Raw genomic sequence first — 16,378 nt, 5'->3', positions numbered from 1 at the left:
CCCAGCCATCCCATTACTGGGTATATACCCAAAGGATTATAAATCATGCTGCTATAGAGACACATGCACACATCTGTTTATTGCGGCACTATTCACAATAGCAAAGACTTGGAACCAACCCAGATGTCCATCAATGATAGACTGGATTAAGAAAATGTGGTACATATACACCATGGAATACTATGCAGCCATAAAAAATGATGAGTTCATGTCCTTTGTAAGGACATGGATGAAGCTGGAAACCATCATTCTCAGCAAACTATCACAAGGATAAAAAACCAAACACCGCATGTTCTCACTCATAGGTGGGAATTGAACAACGAGAACACTTGGACACAGGAAGGGGAACATCACACACCGGTGCCTGTCGTGGGGTGGGGGGAGGGAGGAGGGATAGCATTAGGAGATATACCTAATGTAAATGACGAGTTAATGGGTGCTACACACCAGCGTGGCACATGTATACATATGTAACCTGCACGTTGTGCACATGTACCCTAGAACTTTATAATACAAAATATATATATAAAAAAAGAAAATTGTATATATGCTGTACATTATGTTTTCATATGTGTATACATTGTAGAATGGGTCAATCAGACTAATAAATGCATTACCTCACGTACTTAACGTTTTTGTGGTGAGAACACTTAAAAAATCTCTTAGCAATTTTTAACTATACAATACACTGTTATACAGTGTTTCTTTTTAACTTATCACTCCTGTATAACTGAAATTTTTGTGTCCCTTGACCAACATCTCTCCAGCTCATTCCTCCAACTCCCCCTTCAACCCGTTCTACTCTCTGCTTCTGTGAGTTTGTCCTTTTTAGATTCTACATGTGAGTGAGATCATGTAGTATTTGTCTTTCTATGCCTTGCTTATTTCGCTTAACATCATATCCTCCAGTTTCATCCATGTTGTTAGAAATGTCAGGGTTTCTTTTTTTTTTAATATAGGCTGAATAGTACTCTGTTGTGTTCATATACCACATTTCCTTTATCCATTCATCTACTGATGGACATTTAGATTGATTCCATGTCTTGGCTATTGTGAATAATGCAGCAGTGAACATGGGAGTGTAGGTATCTTTTCAACATACTGATTTCATTTTCTTTGGATATGTATACCCAGTAGTAGAATTACTGGATCATATGGTAGTTCTATTTTTAATTTTTTGAGGAACTTCCATACTGGTTTTCATAACAGCTATACTAATTTAGATTCCCACCAATAGTGTAGAAGTGTACCATTTTCTCCACATTCTTGTCAACACTTTTGTCCTTTTGATAGTAGCCATTCTAGGAAGTGTGAGGTGATATCTCATTGTGGTTTTATTTTCATTTTCTTGGTGTTTAATGGTGCAGAACATTTATTCTTTTTTTATTATTATTTAAGTTCTAGGATACATGTGCACAGTGTGCAGGTTTGTTACATATGTATGCATGAGCCATGTTGGTGTGCTGTACCCATTAACTCGTCATTTACATTAGGTATATCTCCTAATGCTTTCTCTCCCCCCTCCACCCACCCCACAACAGGCCCCAGAGTGTGATGTTCCCCTGCCTGTGTCCAAGTGTTCTCATTGTTCAATTCCCACCTCCTTGAGAACATGCGCTGTTTGGTTTTTTGTTCTTGTGATAGTTTGCTGAGAATGATGGTTTCCAGCTTCATCCATGTCCCTACAAAGGACATGAACTCATCTTTTTTTATGGTTGCATAGTATTCCATGGTGTATATGTGCCACATTTTCTTAATCTAGTCTATCATTGATGGACATTTGGGTTGGTTCCAAGTCTTTGCTATTGTGAATAGTGCCACAATAAACATACATGCGCATGTGCCTTTATAGCAACATGATTTATAATCCTTTGGGTATATACCCAGTAATGGGATGGCTGGATCAAATGGTATTTTTAGTTCTAGATCCTTGAGGAATTGCCACACTGTCTTCTACCATGGTTGAACAAGTTTACAGTCCCACCAACAATTTAAAAGTGTTCCTATTTCTCCACAACCTCTCCAGCACCTGTTATTTCCTGACTTTTTAATGATCACCATTCTAACTGGTGTGAGGTGGTATCTCATTGTGGTTTTGATTTGCATTTCTCTGATGGCCAGTGATGATGAGCATTTTTTTATGTGTCTTTTGGCTGCATAAATGTCTTCTTTTGAGAAGTGTCTGTTCATATCATTTGCCCACTTGTTGATGGGGTTGTTTTTTTCTTGTAAATTTGTTTGAGTTCTTTGTAGATTCTGGATATTAGCCCTTTGTCTGATGAGTAGATTGCAAAAATTTTCTCCCATTCTGTAGGTTGCCTGTTCACTCTGATGGTAGTTTCTTTTGCTGTGCAGAAGCTCTTTAGTTTAATTAGATCCCATTTGTCAATTTTGGCTTCTGTTGCCATTGCTTTTGGTGTTTTAGACATGAAGTCCCATGCCTATGTCCTGAATGGTACTGCCTAGGTTTTCTTCTAGGGTTTTTATGGTGTTAGGTCTAACATTTAATTCTTTAATCCATCTTGAGTTAATTTTTGTATAAGGTGTAAGGAAGGGATCCAGTTTCAGCTTTCTACATATGGCTAGCCAGTTTTCCCAGAACCACTTATTAAATAGGGAATCCTTTCCCCATTTCTTGTTTTTGTCAGGTTTGTCAAAGATCAGATGGTTGTAAATGTGTGGTATTATTTCTGAGGGCTCTGTTCTGTTCCATTGGTCTATATCTCTGTTTTGGTCCCAGTACCATGCTGTTTTGGTTACTGTAGCCTTGTAGTATAGTTTGAAGTCAAGTAGCTTGATGCCTCCGGCTTTGTTCTTTTGGCTTAGGATTGTCTTGGCAATGCAGCTCTTTTTTGGTTCCATATGAACTTTAAAGTAGTTTTTTCCAATTTTGTGAAGAAAGTCATTGGTAGCTTGATGGGGATGGCATTGAATCTATAAATTACCTTGGGCAGTGTGGCCATTTTCACGATATTGATTCTTCCTCTCCATGAGCATGGAATGTTCTTCCAATTGTTTACCTCTTTTGTTGAGCAGTGGTTTGTAGTTCTCTTTGAAGAGGTCCTTCACATTCCTTTTAAGTTGGATTCCTAGGTATTTTATTCTCTTTGAAGCAATTATGAATGGGAGTTCACTCATGATTTGGCTCTCTGTTTGTCTGTTATTGGTATATAAGAATGTCTGTGATTTTTGCACATTGATTTTGTATCCTGAGACTTTGCTGAAGTTGCTTATCAGCTTAAGAAGATTTTGGGCTGAGATGATGGGGTTTTCTAAATATACAATCATGTCGTCTGCAAACAGGGACAATTTGACTTCCTCTTTTCCTAACTGAATACCCTTTATTTCTTTCTCCTGCCTGATTGCCCTGGCCAGAACTTCCAATACTATATGGAATAGGAGTAGTGAGAGAGGGCATCCCTGTCTTGCACCAGTTTTCAAAGGGAATGCTTCCAGTTTTTGCCCATTCAGTGTGAGATTGGCTGTGGGTTTGTCATAAATACCTCTTATTATTTTGAAACACGTCTCATCAATACATAATTTATTGAGAGTTTTTAGGATAAAGGGCTGTTGAATTTTGTCAAACGCCTTTGCTGCATCTATTGAGATAATCAATGTGGTTTTTGTATTTGGTTCTGTTTATATGCTGGATTACATTTATGGATTTGCATATGTTCAACCAGCCTTGCATCCCAGAGATGAAGCCCACTTGATCATGGTGGATAAAATTTTTGATGTGCTGCTGGATTCGGTTTGCCAGTATTTTATTGAGGATTTTTGCATCGATGTTCATGAGGGATATTGGTCTAAAATTCTCTTTTTTTGTTGTGTCTCTGCCAGGCTTTGGTATCAGGATGATGCTGGCCTCATAAAAAGAGTTAGGGAGGATTCCCTCTTTTTCTATTGATTGGAATACTTTCAGAAGGAATGGTACCAGCTCCTCCTTGTACCTCTGGTAGAATTTGGCTGTGAATCTGTCTGGTCCTGGACTTTTTTTGGTTGGTAGGCTATTATTGCCTCAATTTCAGAGCCTGTTATTGGTCTATTCAGGGATTCACCTTCTTCCTGGTTTAGTCTTGGGAGGGTGTACGTGTCCAGGAACTTATCCATTTCTTCTAGATTTTTGTGTTTATTTGCATAGAGGTGTTTGTAGTATTCTCTGATGGTAGTTTGCATCTCTGTGGGAACGGTGGTGATATCCCCTTTATCATTTGTTTATTGCATCTATTTGATTCTTCTCTCTTTTCTTCTTTATTAGTCTTGCTAGCAGTCTATCAATTTTGTTGATCTTTTCAAAAAACCATCTCCTGGATTCATTGATTTTTTGAAGGTTTTTTTGTGTCTCTATCTCCTTCAGTTCTTCTCTGATCTTAGTTTTTTCTTGCCTTCTGCTAGCTTTTGAATGTGTTTGCTCTTGCTTCTCTAGTTCTTTTAATTGTGATGTTAGGGTGTCCATTTTAGATCTTTCCTGCTTTCTCTTGTGGGCATTTAGTGCTTAAATTTCCCTCTACACACTGCTTTAAATGTGTCCCAGAGATTCTGGTATGTTGTGTCTTTGTTCTCATTGGTTTAAAAGAACATATTTATTTCTGCCTTCATTTCGTTATGTACCCCGTAGTCATTCAGGAGCAGGTTGTTCAGTTTCCACGTTGTTGAGCAGTTTTGAGTGAGTTTCTTAATCCTGAGTTCTAGTTTGATTGCACTGTAGTCTGAGAGACAGTTTGTTATAATTTCTGTTATTTTACATTTGCTGAGGAGTGCTTTACTTCCAACTATGTGGTCAATTTTGGAATAAGTGCAATGTGGTGCTGAGAAGAACGTATATTCTGTTGATTTGGGGTGGAGAGTTCTGTAGATGTGTATTAGGTCTGCTTGGTGCCGAGCTAAGTTCAATTCCTGGATATCCTTGTTAACTTTCTGTCTCATTGATCTGTCTAATGCTGACAGTGGGGTGTTAAAAGTCTCCCATTATTATTGTGTGGGAATCTAAGTCTCTTTGTAGATCTCTAAGGACTTGCTTTATGAATCTGGGTTCTCCTGTATTGGCTGCATATATATTTAGGATAGTTAGCTCTTCTTGTTGAATTGATCCCTTTACCATTATGTAATGGCCTTCTTTGTCTCTTTTAATCTTTGTTGGTTTAAAGTCTGTTTTATCAGAGACTAGGATTGCATCCCCTGCCTTTTTGTGTTTTCCATTTGCTTTGTAGATCTTCCTCCATTTCCTTATTTTGAGCCTATGTGTGTCTCTGAACGTGAGATGGGTCTCCTGAATACAGCACACCGATGGGTCTCAACTCTTTATCCAATTTGCCAGTCTATGTCTTTTAATTGGAGCATTTAGCCCATTTACATTTAAGGTTAATATTGTTATGTGTGAATTTGATCCTGTCATCGTGATGTTAGCTGGTTATTTTGCTTGTTAGTTGATGCAGTTTCTTCCAAGCATTGATGGTCTTTACAATTTGTCATGTTTTTGCAGTGGCTGGTATTGGTTGTTCCTTTCCATGTTTAGTGCTTCCTTTAGGAGCTCTTTTAGGGCAGGCCTGGTGGTGACAAAATCTGTCAGCATTTGCTTGTCTGTAAAGTATTTTATTTCTCCTTCACTTATGAAGCTTAGTTTGGCTGGATATGAAATTCCGGGTTGAAAATTCTTTTCTTTAAGAATGTTGAATATTGGCCCCTACTGTCTTCTGGCTTGTAGAGTTTCTCCTGAAAGATCTGCTGTTAGTCTGATGGGCTTCCCTTCGTGGGTAACCCAACCTTTCTCTCTGGCTGCTCTCATCATTTTTTCCTTCATTTCAACTTTGGTGAATCTGACAATTATGTGTCATGGAGTTGCTCTTCTGGAGGAGTATCTTTGTGGTGTTCTCTGTATTTCCTGAATTTGAGTGTTGGCCTGCCTTGCTAGGTTGGGGAAGTTCTCCTGGATAATATCCTGCAGAGTGTTTTCCAACTTGGTTCCATTCTCCCCATCACTTTCAGGTACACCAATCAGACGTAGATTTGGTCTTTTCACATAATCCCATATTTCTTGGAGGGTTTGTTCATTTCTTTTTAGTCTTTTTTCTCTAAATTTCTCTTCTGGCTTCATTTCATTCATTTGATCTTCTATCACTGATACCCTTTCTTCCAGTTGATTGAATCATCTACTGAAGCTTGTGCATTCGTCACGTAGTTCTCATGCCATGGTTTTCAGCTCCATCAGGTCATTTAAAGACTTCTCTACACTGGTTATTCTAGTTCGCCATTCGTCTAATCTTTTCTCAAGGTTTTTAGCTTCTTTGCGTTGTGTTCAAACTTCTTCCTTTAGCTCGGAGAAGTTTGATGGTCTGAAGCCTTCTTCTGTCAACTCGTCAAAGTCATTCTCCATCCAGCTTTGTTCCGTTGCTGGTGAGGAGCTGTGTTCCTTTGAGGGGGGAGAGGTGCTGTGATTTTTAGGATTTTCAGATTTTCTGCTCTGTTTTTTCCCCATCTTTGTGGTTTTATCTACCTTTGGTCTTTGATACTGGTGACGTACAGATGGGGTTTTGGTGTGGATGTCCTTTCTGTTTGTTAATTTTCCTTTTAACAGTCATATCCCTCAGCTGAGGTCTGTTGGAGTTTTCTGGAGTTCTACTCCAGACCCTGTTTGCCTGGGTATCAGCAGTGGAGGCTGCAGAACAGTGAATATTGCTGAACAGCAAATGTTGCTGCCTGATCATTCCTCTGGAAGCTTCGTCTCAGAGGGGTACCTGGCCATGTGAGGTGTCAGTCTGCCCCTACTGGGGGGTGCCTCCCAGTTAGGCTACTTGGGGGTCAGGGACCCACTTGAGGAGACAGTCTGTCTGTTCTCAGATCTCAGACTCCATGCTGGGAGAACCACTACTGTCTTCAAAGCTGTCAGACAGGGACATTTAAGTCTGTAGAGGTTTTTGCTGCCTTTTGTTTGGCTATGCCCTGCCCCCAGAGGTGGAGTCTACAGAGGCAGGCAGGCCTCCTTGAGCTGCGTTGGGCTCCACCTAGTTCGAGCTTCCTGGCCGCTTTGTTTACCTACACAACCGTCAGCAATGGTGGGCTCCCCTCCCCCAGCCTCCTGCCGCCTTGCAGTTCAATCTCAGACTGCTGTGCTAGCAATGAGTGAGCCTCCGTTGGTGTAGGACCCTCCGAGCCAGGCGTGGGATGTAATCTCCTGGTGTGCCGTTTGCTGTAAGACCATTGGAAAAGCGCAGTATTAGGGTGGAAGTGACCTGATTTTCCAGGTGCCATCTGTCACCCCTTCCCTTGGCTAGGAAAGGGAATTCCCCAACCCCACGCGCTTCCCAGGTGAAGCGATGCCAGTACCTCAGTTGGAAATGCAGAAATCACCCATCTTCTGAGTCGCTCACACTGGGAGCTATAGACTGGAGCTGTTCCTATTCGGCCATCTTGGAACGGAGGACCCAGAACATTTTTTCATATATCTGTTGGCTATTTTTATAATAGGGGAGGGGATTGTTTTCATAAACTTTTTCTGAAAAATACCTACTTAGGTCTTTTTTCATTTTTAAAGTTACTTGTTTTCTTGCTTTTGAGTTGTTTGACCTCATATGTTTTTGGTATTAACCCCTTACCAGATACATGGTTTGCAGGTATTTTCTCTTTCTGTGTCTCTTCACTCTGTTGATTGTTTTCTTTGCTATGCAAAAGCATTTTAGTGTGAGGTAATCCTATATGCCTAATTTTTAATGTTAATATTTGTTCCATTGCTTTGTGTATTTATTTTTAATACTTATGAGAGGTGACAGCGTGCTGGCAGCCCTCGCAGGCCTCGCTCGCTCTCGGCACCTCCTCTGCCTGGGCTCCCACTTTGGCAGCACTTGAGGAGCCCTTCAGCCTGCTGCTGCACTGTGGGAGCCCCTTCCTGGGCTGGCCAAGGCCGGAGCCGGCTCCCTCAGCTTGCGGGTAGGTGTTGAGGGAGAGGCACAGGCAGGAACTGGGGCTGCACACGGCGCTTGCGGGCCAGTGTGAGTTCTGGGTGGGTGTGGGCTCAGCGGGCCCCACACTCAGAGTGGCCAGCTGGCCCTGCCAGCCCCAGGCAGTGAGGTGCTTAGCACCTGGGCCAGCAGCTGCTGTGCTTGACTTTTCGCTGGGCCTTAGCTGCCTCCCTGTGGGGCAGGGCTCGGGACCTGCAGCCCGCCATGCCTGAGCCTGCCCCCCACCATGGGCTCCTGCATGGCCCGAGCCTCCCCGATGAGCACCGCCCCCTGCTCCATGGCACCCAGTCCCATTGACCACCCAAGGGCTGAGGAGTGCGGGCGCGTGGCACGGGACTGGCAGGCAGCTCCACCTGCAGCCCTGGTGCGGGATCCACTGGGTGAAGCCAGCTGGGCTCCTGAGTCTGGTGGGGACTTGGAGAACCTTTATGTCTAGCTAAGGGATTGTAAATACACCAGTCGGCACTCTGTATCTAGCTCAAGGTTTGTAGAGACACCAATCAGCACCCTGTGTCTGGCTCAGGGTTTGTGAATGCACCAATCGACACTGTATCTAGCTACACTAGTGGGGACGTGGAGAACCTTTATGTCTAGCTAAGAGATTGTAAATACACCAATCGGCACTCTGTATCTAGCTCAAGGTTTGTAAACACACCAATCAGCACCCTGCGTCTAGCTCAGGGTTTGTGAATGCACCAATCGACACTCTGTGTCTAGCTAATCTCGTGGGGATGTGGAGAACTTTTGTGTCTAGCTCAGGGATTGTAAATGCACCAATCAGCACCCTGTCAAAACAGACCAATAAGCTCTCTGTAAAATGGACCAATCGGCTCTCTGTAAAATGGACTAATCAGCAGAATGTGGGTTGGGCCAGATAAGAGAATAAAAGCAGGCTGCCGGAGCCAGCAGTGGCGAGCCAGCTGTGGCAACCCAGCTCGGGTCCCCTTACACACTGTGGAAGCTTTGTTCTTTCGCTCTTTGCAATAAATCTTGCAGTTACTGCTCACTCTTTGGGTCCACACTGCCTTTATGAGCTGTAACACTCACCGCGAAGGTCTGCAGCTTCACTCCTGAAGCCAGCAAGACCACAAACCCACCAGGAGGAATGAACAACTCCAGATGTGCCGCCTTAAGAGCTGTAACACTCACCACGAAGGTCTTCAGCTTCACTCCTGAGCCAGTGAGACCACAAACCCACCAGAAGGAAGAAACTCCAAACACATCCAAACATCAGAAAGAACAAACTCCGGACACGCCACCTTTAAGAACTGTAACACTCACTGCGAGGGTCCGCGGCTTCGTTCTTGAAGTCAGTGAGACCAAGAACCCACCAATTCCGGACACACTTATATGTCAGTTGAATCTTCTTTGCCATTATATCCCCTTTCATTTCAGCCACATTCTCACTGATCCTTTTTACTTTTTAAATATTCTTTTTAGTCTGTTTTTTTCCTTCTTTTCAACATTCCTTATGTTTTCGTTAGAATCTGTAATTCCTTGTGCACTTTATAATGTGGTCTTAATTCTTCATTTTTGGTATACTTTTGTCTTTTTCTTATATTTCTTTCCTGAGGTCAACCAACTCTCATTTCTTTCTGCTTTTTTGGTCCATTTCTGCCCCTAGTTTCTGAATTTATGCTTCAAGATGTTTTATCATATCCCAAATGTATGAGGACATTTAATTAACTTTGGATGTTGTGCTGTAGTTTCCTTCTGTCACTGTTTTTATAGGAGGAGAGGGTTTTCATAAACCAAATTTTAGGGACTCCCATTTTTTGTTTTCTTTTTATACTGTGTATTTTTAAGTAGATTAACATTGTACCTCTGTATTTCTGTGGATAGGGCTGGCAGTTTGCAGTGGTTTATAAGCTTTGTAGCTCATAATAGGCCCCTTTGTTAATATAGTTTTTTTCTTTTTTTTCTTCTGAGAGAGACCATAGTTCGGGAGAGATTGCATATATATTTGTTGTTTTGTTTTGTTCTTTCAGTATCCTAAATGTTTCCTCTGAGGTTTTGAGGCAGATTATTGAGGAATTGACAACTGTCCATTTCTCAGCATTTAACTGGAGGGAACTTACTCTCCTGTGAGATCCTGCCCCCATCCAAGAATTCCTGTTTGTGAGCCTTTTAAGTGAATATTAAAAGGTTTTGACATCTCCTAAGTAGTGAAGAGTATATTTTTTCAGAAAAGCTTTAAAGAAATTTCTTAATATTCTATGAATGTCTCATCTGTGATGCTTGGCACCACATCTGGTTTTGCTGAAGTCTTCACATTATTATGACTCATTGCTTTTTGTATTAGCATACTTGGCATGAGAAACTGCCAGCTATACTGAAAGAATCTGTCAACTTAGTAAGAGCTAGGACCTTGAATCACTACCTTTCCAAGATGTTTTATTAAGAAATAGAATGTGAAGCTCTCTTCTTTACAGAGTTGGCTTGTTTTCCAAAAGATAACTCTTAAAGTCCTTTGCTAAAGTAGAAGTTTCATAAGAGAGAAGGAAAGCCCACTTGGAAAATTTCGATGGGGAATTTTGATATTACCTTATGAATATTTTAGCCCATCTGAATGCTATAAATTTTTCTATCAAGACAGTTTGGTTACCATTGTAGATAGTGGTAAAAACCTATATGCTCTTTTGTCTGAGCTACAGTTCTGAAAGGATTTTAGAGGAGGGAACTATGCTTACAATCAAAGAAATGCATAGTTTTAAAACTACATTTTTTTCCTGACTTTTGAATTCATAAAAAATATTAAAATTTTAATGTTATGTTTGTGTGAGTGTGGTAAAACTGACACTTTTTTATGTTGAAGATGTACGTAAGTACACATTTCTATATGTAGAAGAGGAATTGCTGGGTCACTGGGTTGCATATGTTCAGCTTTAGCAGTTATTGCCAAATGTTTTTGTGGCTGTACTATTTTATACCCACCACCAGTGTATAAGAGTTCTAGTTACCATTCTCTGCTTTTCTCCATGTTAACTGTTCTGGTGTGTGTGTACTGATGGCATGTTATACATAGTTTGCTTTGTATTTCCTTGATAGCTGATGATACTGTGCTCTTTTCATACATTTATTATCCATTTAAATATCTTTGTTTATAAAAAATCTGTTTACATTTTCATGCATATTCTCTATTGGGAGATCTTTTTCTTATTCATTTGTTGGAGTTCTGTATATATTCGGGTAATGGATTCTTTTTAGATGTAGTAAATGTATCTTCTCCATTGCTATGGGCTGCCATTTTACTCCCTTACTGGTATCTTATGATAAATAAACATTAATTTTATGTAGTTTGCATTTACTAATTATTCTATGGTTAGTACTTTTTGTATTCTGTTTAAGAAATTTTTGCCCATTTCTAGGTCGTGAAGCTCTTCTCAAAGTTTTCCACTTAAAGCCTTATTGGATTTGTTTCTTATATTATCCTCAATCCATCCAGAATTGATTTTTATCTGAGTTGTGTGAGGTAGAAGTCAAAGTGTCAAGGTACATTTTTCCCTTGCAGCGTTTATTCACTTTAAAATGTGCAGATATCAGATCTGCTGCTTAAGAAGAATAACACCAAAATAGCCACTTTTCTAAAATCAAGATGTACAATGACTATGATATGTTGTAGAAAAACATAATTTAAAATACTTTTCTAAAACCACTATATTTTAGAAGGAGAGGCAAATTCATTTTTAGTAATATTGCTAAATCCCTTTTAAACCTAGTAAATATCTGTTATGTCCCATTTTAAATATATACCCAATAGTCTAATTGTTCAAAAAGAAATTAGAGCTATACCTTCCTATCATTATCTTCTGCAGGCAAGTCTTTGCTGAAGCAGCTAAAAGTAAGGCTAAATCCAGCCAAAAGGACAGCTTATTCACAGTATAAGAGAAATGATTATGGGAAGACATTTTAGACATTCAAAAAGAGAACACTCAACCACTCCAAGTCAGGGGGTTAATTTGTACATCTCCACCTCACTCTGGCCCACCAAGCATAAGACAATGGTCCTCAAAGCCAGACTTTTTGAAGAAACTACTGATGGAAGTTATTTAATGATAGCATCTATGGTAAACATTGTTCAGGCGCTATCATGGCCTCTTCTGTACCTTAGAGGATTCAACTGTACATTTGATTTGTCCCACTACACTAAGCTTTCTGAGGGCATCACTGCCTCTCATTCCGTCACTGAATCCCCAGTTCCTGCCTGGCTTAGTGCCTGGATATTCAGAGTTTTTCAATAAATGAGTTCCTTTGAGAATTCCAAATTTTGTTTTTGAGACTAGAGATGCGCTATACTAGTTAAAAAAAAAAAACCTGTTCGTAAATGAGTTTGTAAATTAGGACTGATGCTCTTTAAGCAAGCTTCGTTTCCCTCTACTGAAAGTGGACAGAGCTGATGTGCTTTTGTTCTAGCAAGTAACTCTCTACCCTCTGGTTCATCCTTCTAAGTTGCAGATTCCTAAGGGAGCATTGTTCCGTGGCACACCTCAGGAAGTTGAATGAGCTTCCATTTAATTGAGAACATAAATAAGATTTCTCAAGTTTCGTAACAATATTAATTATACTTCTGGTTTATCAGAGTCAGATGCACTATCTCCCCTCTTTTGAATACAGAATGTTTCCATTTAACACCTTCTAGAGCTTAATTTATTGCTGTTCTTCATCTACTGTAGTTGATGTGGACATCAGAAGAGGCATGGTGACCATAAGGTCTCTATACTCTGTACAAGTGGCTACAAGCTCACTGCCAACAGGGTCTAGACAGATGAAATAAAGGAGTGAAATGGCCTAGGCATATGAAGAATAACAGCATAGCCATGATGATAAATGATAGCTGAGCTTCAGGACTGGGGGCATTGTGGAGTGATAGGGCTGTGGCAAACTGGAGTGTGACTTTCTTTTTCAAAGGGGACAGCTGCTACTTAAGGACAACCACTTAGAAAACTGGCCTAGATTTCCTTTTTTCCTTGTGATTTTTCAAGAGAAGTTGGAAATTCAGAATTTATGTTAAGTTTCCAGATTTTGAGAACTTTAACACCTAATTTAAACATTTTTGAAGGAGAGTATAGCCCAGAACTGTACAGACCAAGAGGCCTGTGGGCTAATTTGGGTCCTGAGCCATCAATTCTAACTTCTCCTCCATACCTCTATCAAATTCAATTATCCAAAAGCACAATATTCTTGGACTGTACACTAAATTCCTGGTTGTATTCTGTTTTATTTTGCTTCATAATAAATTATCACAAGCCTAGCAACTTAAAACAGCGCAGTTTTATCATCTCACTTCCCATGGATCTGAAGTCTAGGCATTGCATGGCATGACTGAATTCTCTGCTCGGGGTCCCACCAGGCTGAAATTAAGGTGTTAGCTGGGAATACGTTTCTCATCTGGGGCTCACAGTTCTCTTCCAAGTGTACTAGTTGTTGGTAGAATTCAGTTCATTGCAGTTGTAAAACTGAGGTCCCCATTTTCTTGGTAACTGTTGGCCAGGGACTGCTGTAACTTTCTAGAGGTGACTTGCAATGGCCCTGATAGGCAAGTTGCTACATAGATGTTTGCATTCTTCCAGGCCACCTGGCATGTGTCTCTCTTATTTCCAATTCTGCAACCTGAGAAAACAATGTGCTTTTAATGGGCCTACCTGATTAGTTCAGGCTTACCCAGAAAAATCTCCCTTTTGCCATATATGTAACATAAAAGAAGTTAAAAATGAAACTGACAGGGAATCCTGGTAAGAAATACCCTAGAAGGCCGAGTGTGGTGGCTCATGCCTGTAATCCCATCACTTTGGGAGGCCGAGGGGGGTGGATCACCACAGGTCAGGAGTTCAAGACCAGCCTGGCAAATATGGTGAAACCCTGTCTCTAATAAAAATACAAAAATTAGCCTGGCGTGTTGGTGTGTGCCTGTAATCCCAGCTACTTGGGAGGCTGAGACAGGAGAATTGCTTGAACCCGGGAGGCAGAGGTTGCAGTGAGCCAAGATCACGCCACTGTACTCCAGCCTGGGTGACAGAGCGAGACTCCTTTAAAAAAAAAAAAAAAAGAAATATCCTAGAAGCATTAAAAGATCACATACTAGAGGAAATTTTACAAGTAAACACACATTGGAAAAGTTAATCAAGAAAATAACAAGTTACCCGTTTCTTGATCACCAATACTGCTGGGGAGAGGGGGAATAAATTGGTACAGCCTTTTTGTTTAATTAGATTCCATTTGTCAGTTTTGGCTTTTGTTGCCATTGCTTTTGGTGTTTTAGTCATGAAGTCTTGGCCCATGCCTATGTCCTGAATGGTATTGCCTAGGTTTTCTAGGGTTTTTATGGTTTTAGGTCTTACGTTTAAGTCTTTAATCCATCTTGAGTTAATTTTTGTATAAGGTGTAAGGAAGGGGCCCGGTTTCAGTTTTCTGCATATGGCTAGCTGGCCAGTTTTCCCAACAGCATTTATTAAATAGGGAACCCTTTCCCCGTTGCTTGTTTTTGTCAGGTTTGTCAAAGATCAAATGGTTGTAGTTGTGTAGTGTTATTTCTGAAGCCTCTGTTGTGTTCCATTGGTCTACATACCTGTTTTGGTACCAGTACCATGCTGTTTGGGTTACTGTAGCCTTGTGTAGTTTGAAGTCAGGTAGCGTGATGCCTCCAGCTTTGTTCTTTTTGCTTAGGAATGTCTTGGCTACATGGATTCTTTTTTGGTTCCATATGAAATTTAAAGTAGTTTTTTCTAATTCTGTGAAGAAAGTCAATGGTAGCTTGACGGGGATTGCATTGAATCTATACATTTGGGCATTATGGCCATTTTCCTGATATTGATTCTTCCTATCCACTCTTTTTTTCCATTTGTATCCACTCTTATTTCCTTGAGCAGTGGTTTGTAGTTCTCTTTGAAGAGGTCCTTCACATCCCTTGTAAGTTGTATTCCTAGGTATTTTACTCTCTTTGTAGCAATTGTGAATGGGAGTTCTCTCATGATTTGGCTCTCTGTCTGTTATTGGTGTATAGGAATGCTTGTGATTTTTTCACGTTGATTTTGTATCCTGAGACTGCTGAAGTTGTCTATCAGCTTAAGGAGATTTTGGGCTGAGACAATGGGGTTTTCTAAATATACAGTCATGTCATCTGCAAACAAAGACAATTTTACTTCCTCACTTCCTGTTTGAATACCCTTTATTTCTTTCTCTTGCCTGATTGCCCTGACCAGAACTTCCAGTACTATGTTAATAGGAGTGGTGAGAGAGGGCATCCTTGTCTTGTGCAGGTTTTCAAAGGGAATGCTTCCAGTTTTTGCCCATTCAGTATGATATTGGCTGTGGGTTTGTCATAAATAGCTCTTATTATTTTGAGGTATGCTGATTTTGAACTTTTTAAAGCAATTTTATTCCTAAGTTTTTTAACTTTTTTGATGCTATTATGGATGGAGTTTTAAAAATTTGATTTCAGATTGCACTAGCATATATGGAAATGCAGTTGATTTTTGTATATGGATCCTGTGACTTAGCTAAGTTTCTTTACTAGTTCTAGAGAGGTTTTGTTTTGTTTTATTTGTCAATTCCTTAGAATTCACTACTCATAAGATCAAGTATCATCCTTGAAAATGATATCCTTGGAGGTCCACATTACTCTTATTCAAGTGATGTTGCCATAGCTTAAAACATTTTTGGAAGTCCTTATTCAGGCTTTCTTACACAAGTTACCAAGCACATAAGAAAATCAGTTTTTATTATTTATTAGTGTGTGTCTTGCTTTAATTTTTCTTCTTCTTCCTTTTTATCTTAGTATCTTAGATGTGTACTGAGGATATGTTATTTTTTATATATCTGATAGACCAAGCTTGTCCAACCTGTGGCCTGCAGGCCTCATGCGGCCCAGGACAGCTTTGAATGCGGCCCAACAGAAATTCATAAACTTTCTTAAAACATTATGAGATTTTTTTGTGATTTATTTATGTTTGTTTGTTTATCGGTTGATTGATTGATTGTGCCCAAAAGCTGTCATTAGTGTTAATGCATTTTATGTGTGGCCCAAGACAATTCTTTTTCCACTGTGGCCCAGGGAGGCCAAAAGATGAGGCACCCCTGTGATAGACATTAAAGGATGAAATTTAGGCACACCGTTTTATATATGCATCTGACATTCAAGGAAAAAGCTGTGGATGGAAGGTTAAGCTTGTGAGTTGTCAGATCATAGTTAAAGCCATGGGATCAGATATGATCACCTAAAGAGATTAACTAGAAATCCAACAACCCTCAGAAGTAAAATTGAGTAGGTCCAAAAAAAGGCTTGAGGGATGACCTGAGGCTGGAATCTAAGGGGTTTGAGGGAAGCACGTTAAGAATACTACTAATTAACCATCAATTCATTTGTGAGCCACCTGCCTGGATGAAATATTTTGTTAATTTTTTTTTTAGTCCCTCATTATTGTTTT

The 16,378-nt window shown here is 40.1% G+C and overlaps 1 protein-coding gene across 2 annotated transcripts in view; it reads left to right on the top strand.

Moving 5' to 3' along the window:
* Window positions 1-16,378, top strand: part of DCBLD2 (discoidin, CUB and LCCL domain containing 2) — a 100,635-nt gene that overhangs the window by 35,500 nt on the left and 48,757 nt on the right. The window lies entirely within an intron of this gene.

Source organism: Pan paniscus, chromosome 2, assembly GCF_029289425.2.
Source record: "Pan paniscus chromosome 2, NHGRI_mPanPan1-v2.0_pri, whole genome shotgun sequence".
Lineage (NCBI taxonomy): Eukaryota > Metazoa > Chordata > Mammalia > Primates > Hominidae > Pan > Pan paniscus.
This window is presented reverse-complemented; position numbering and strand designations above follow the sequence as displayed.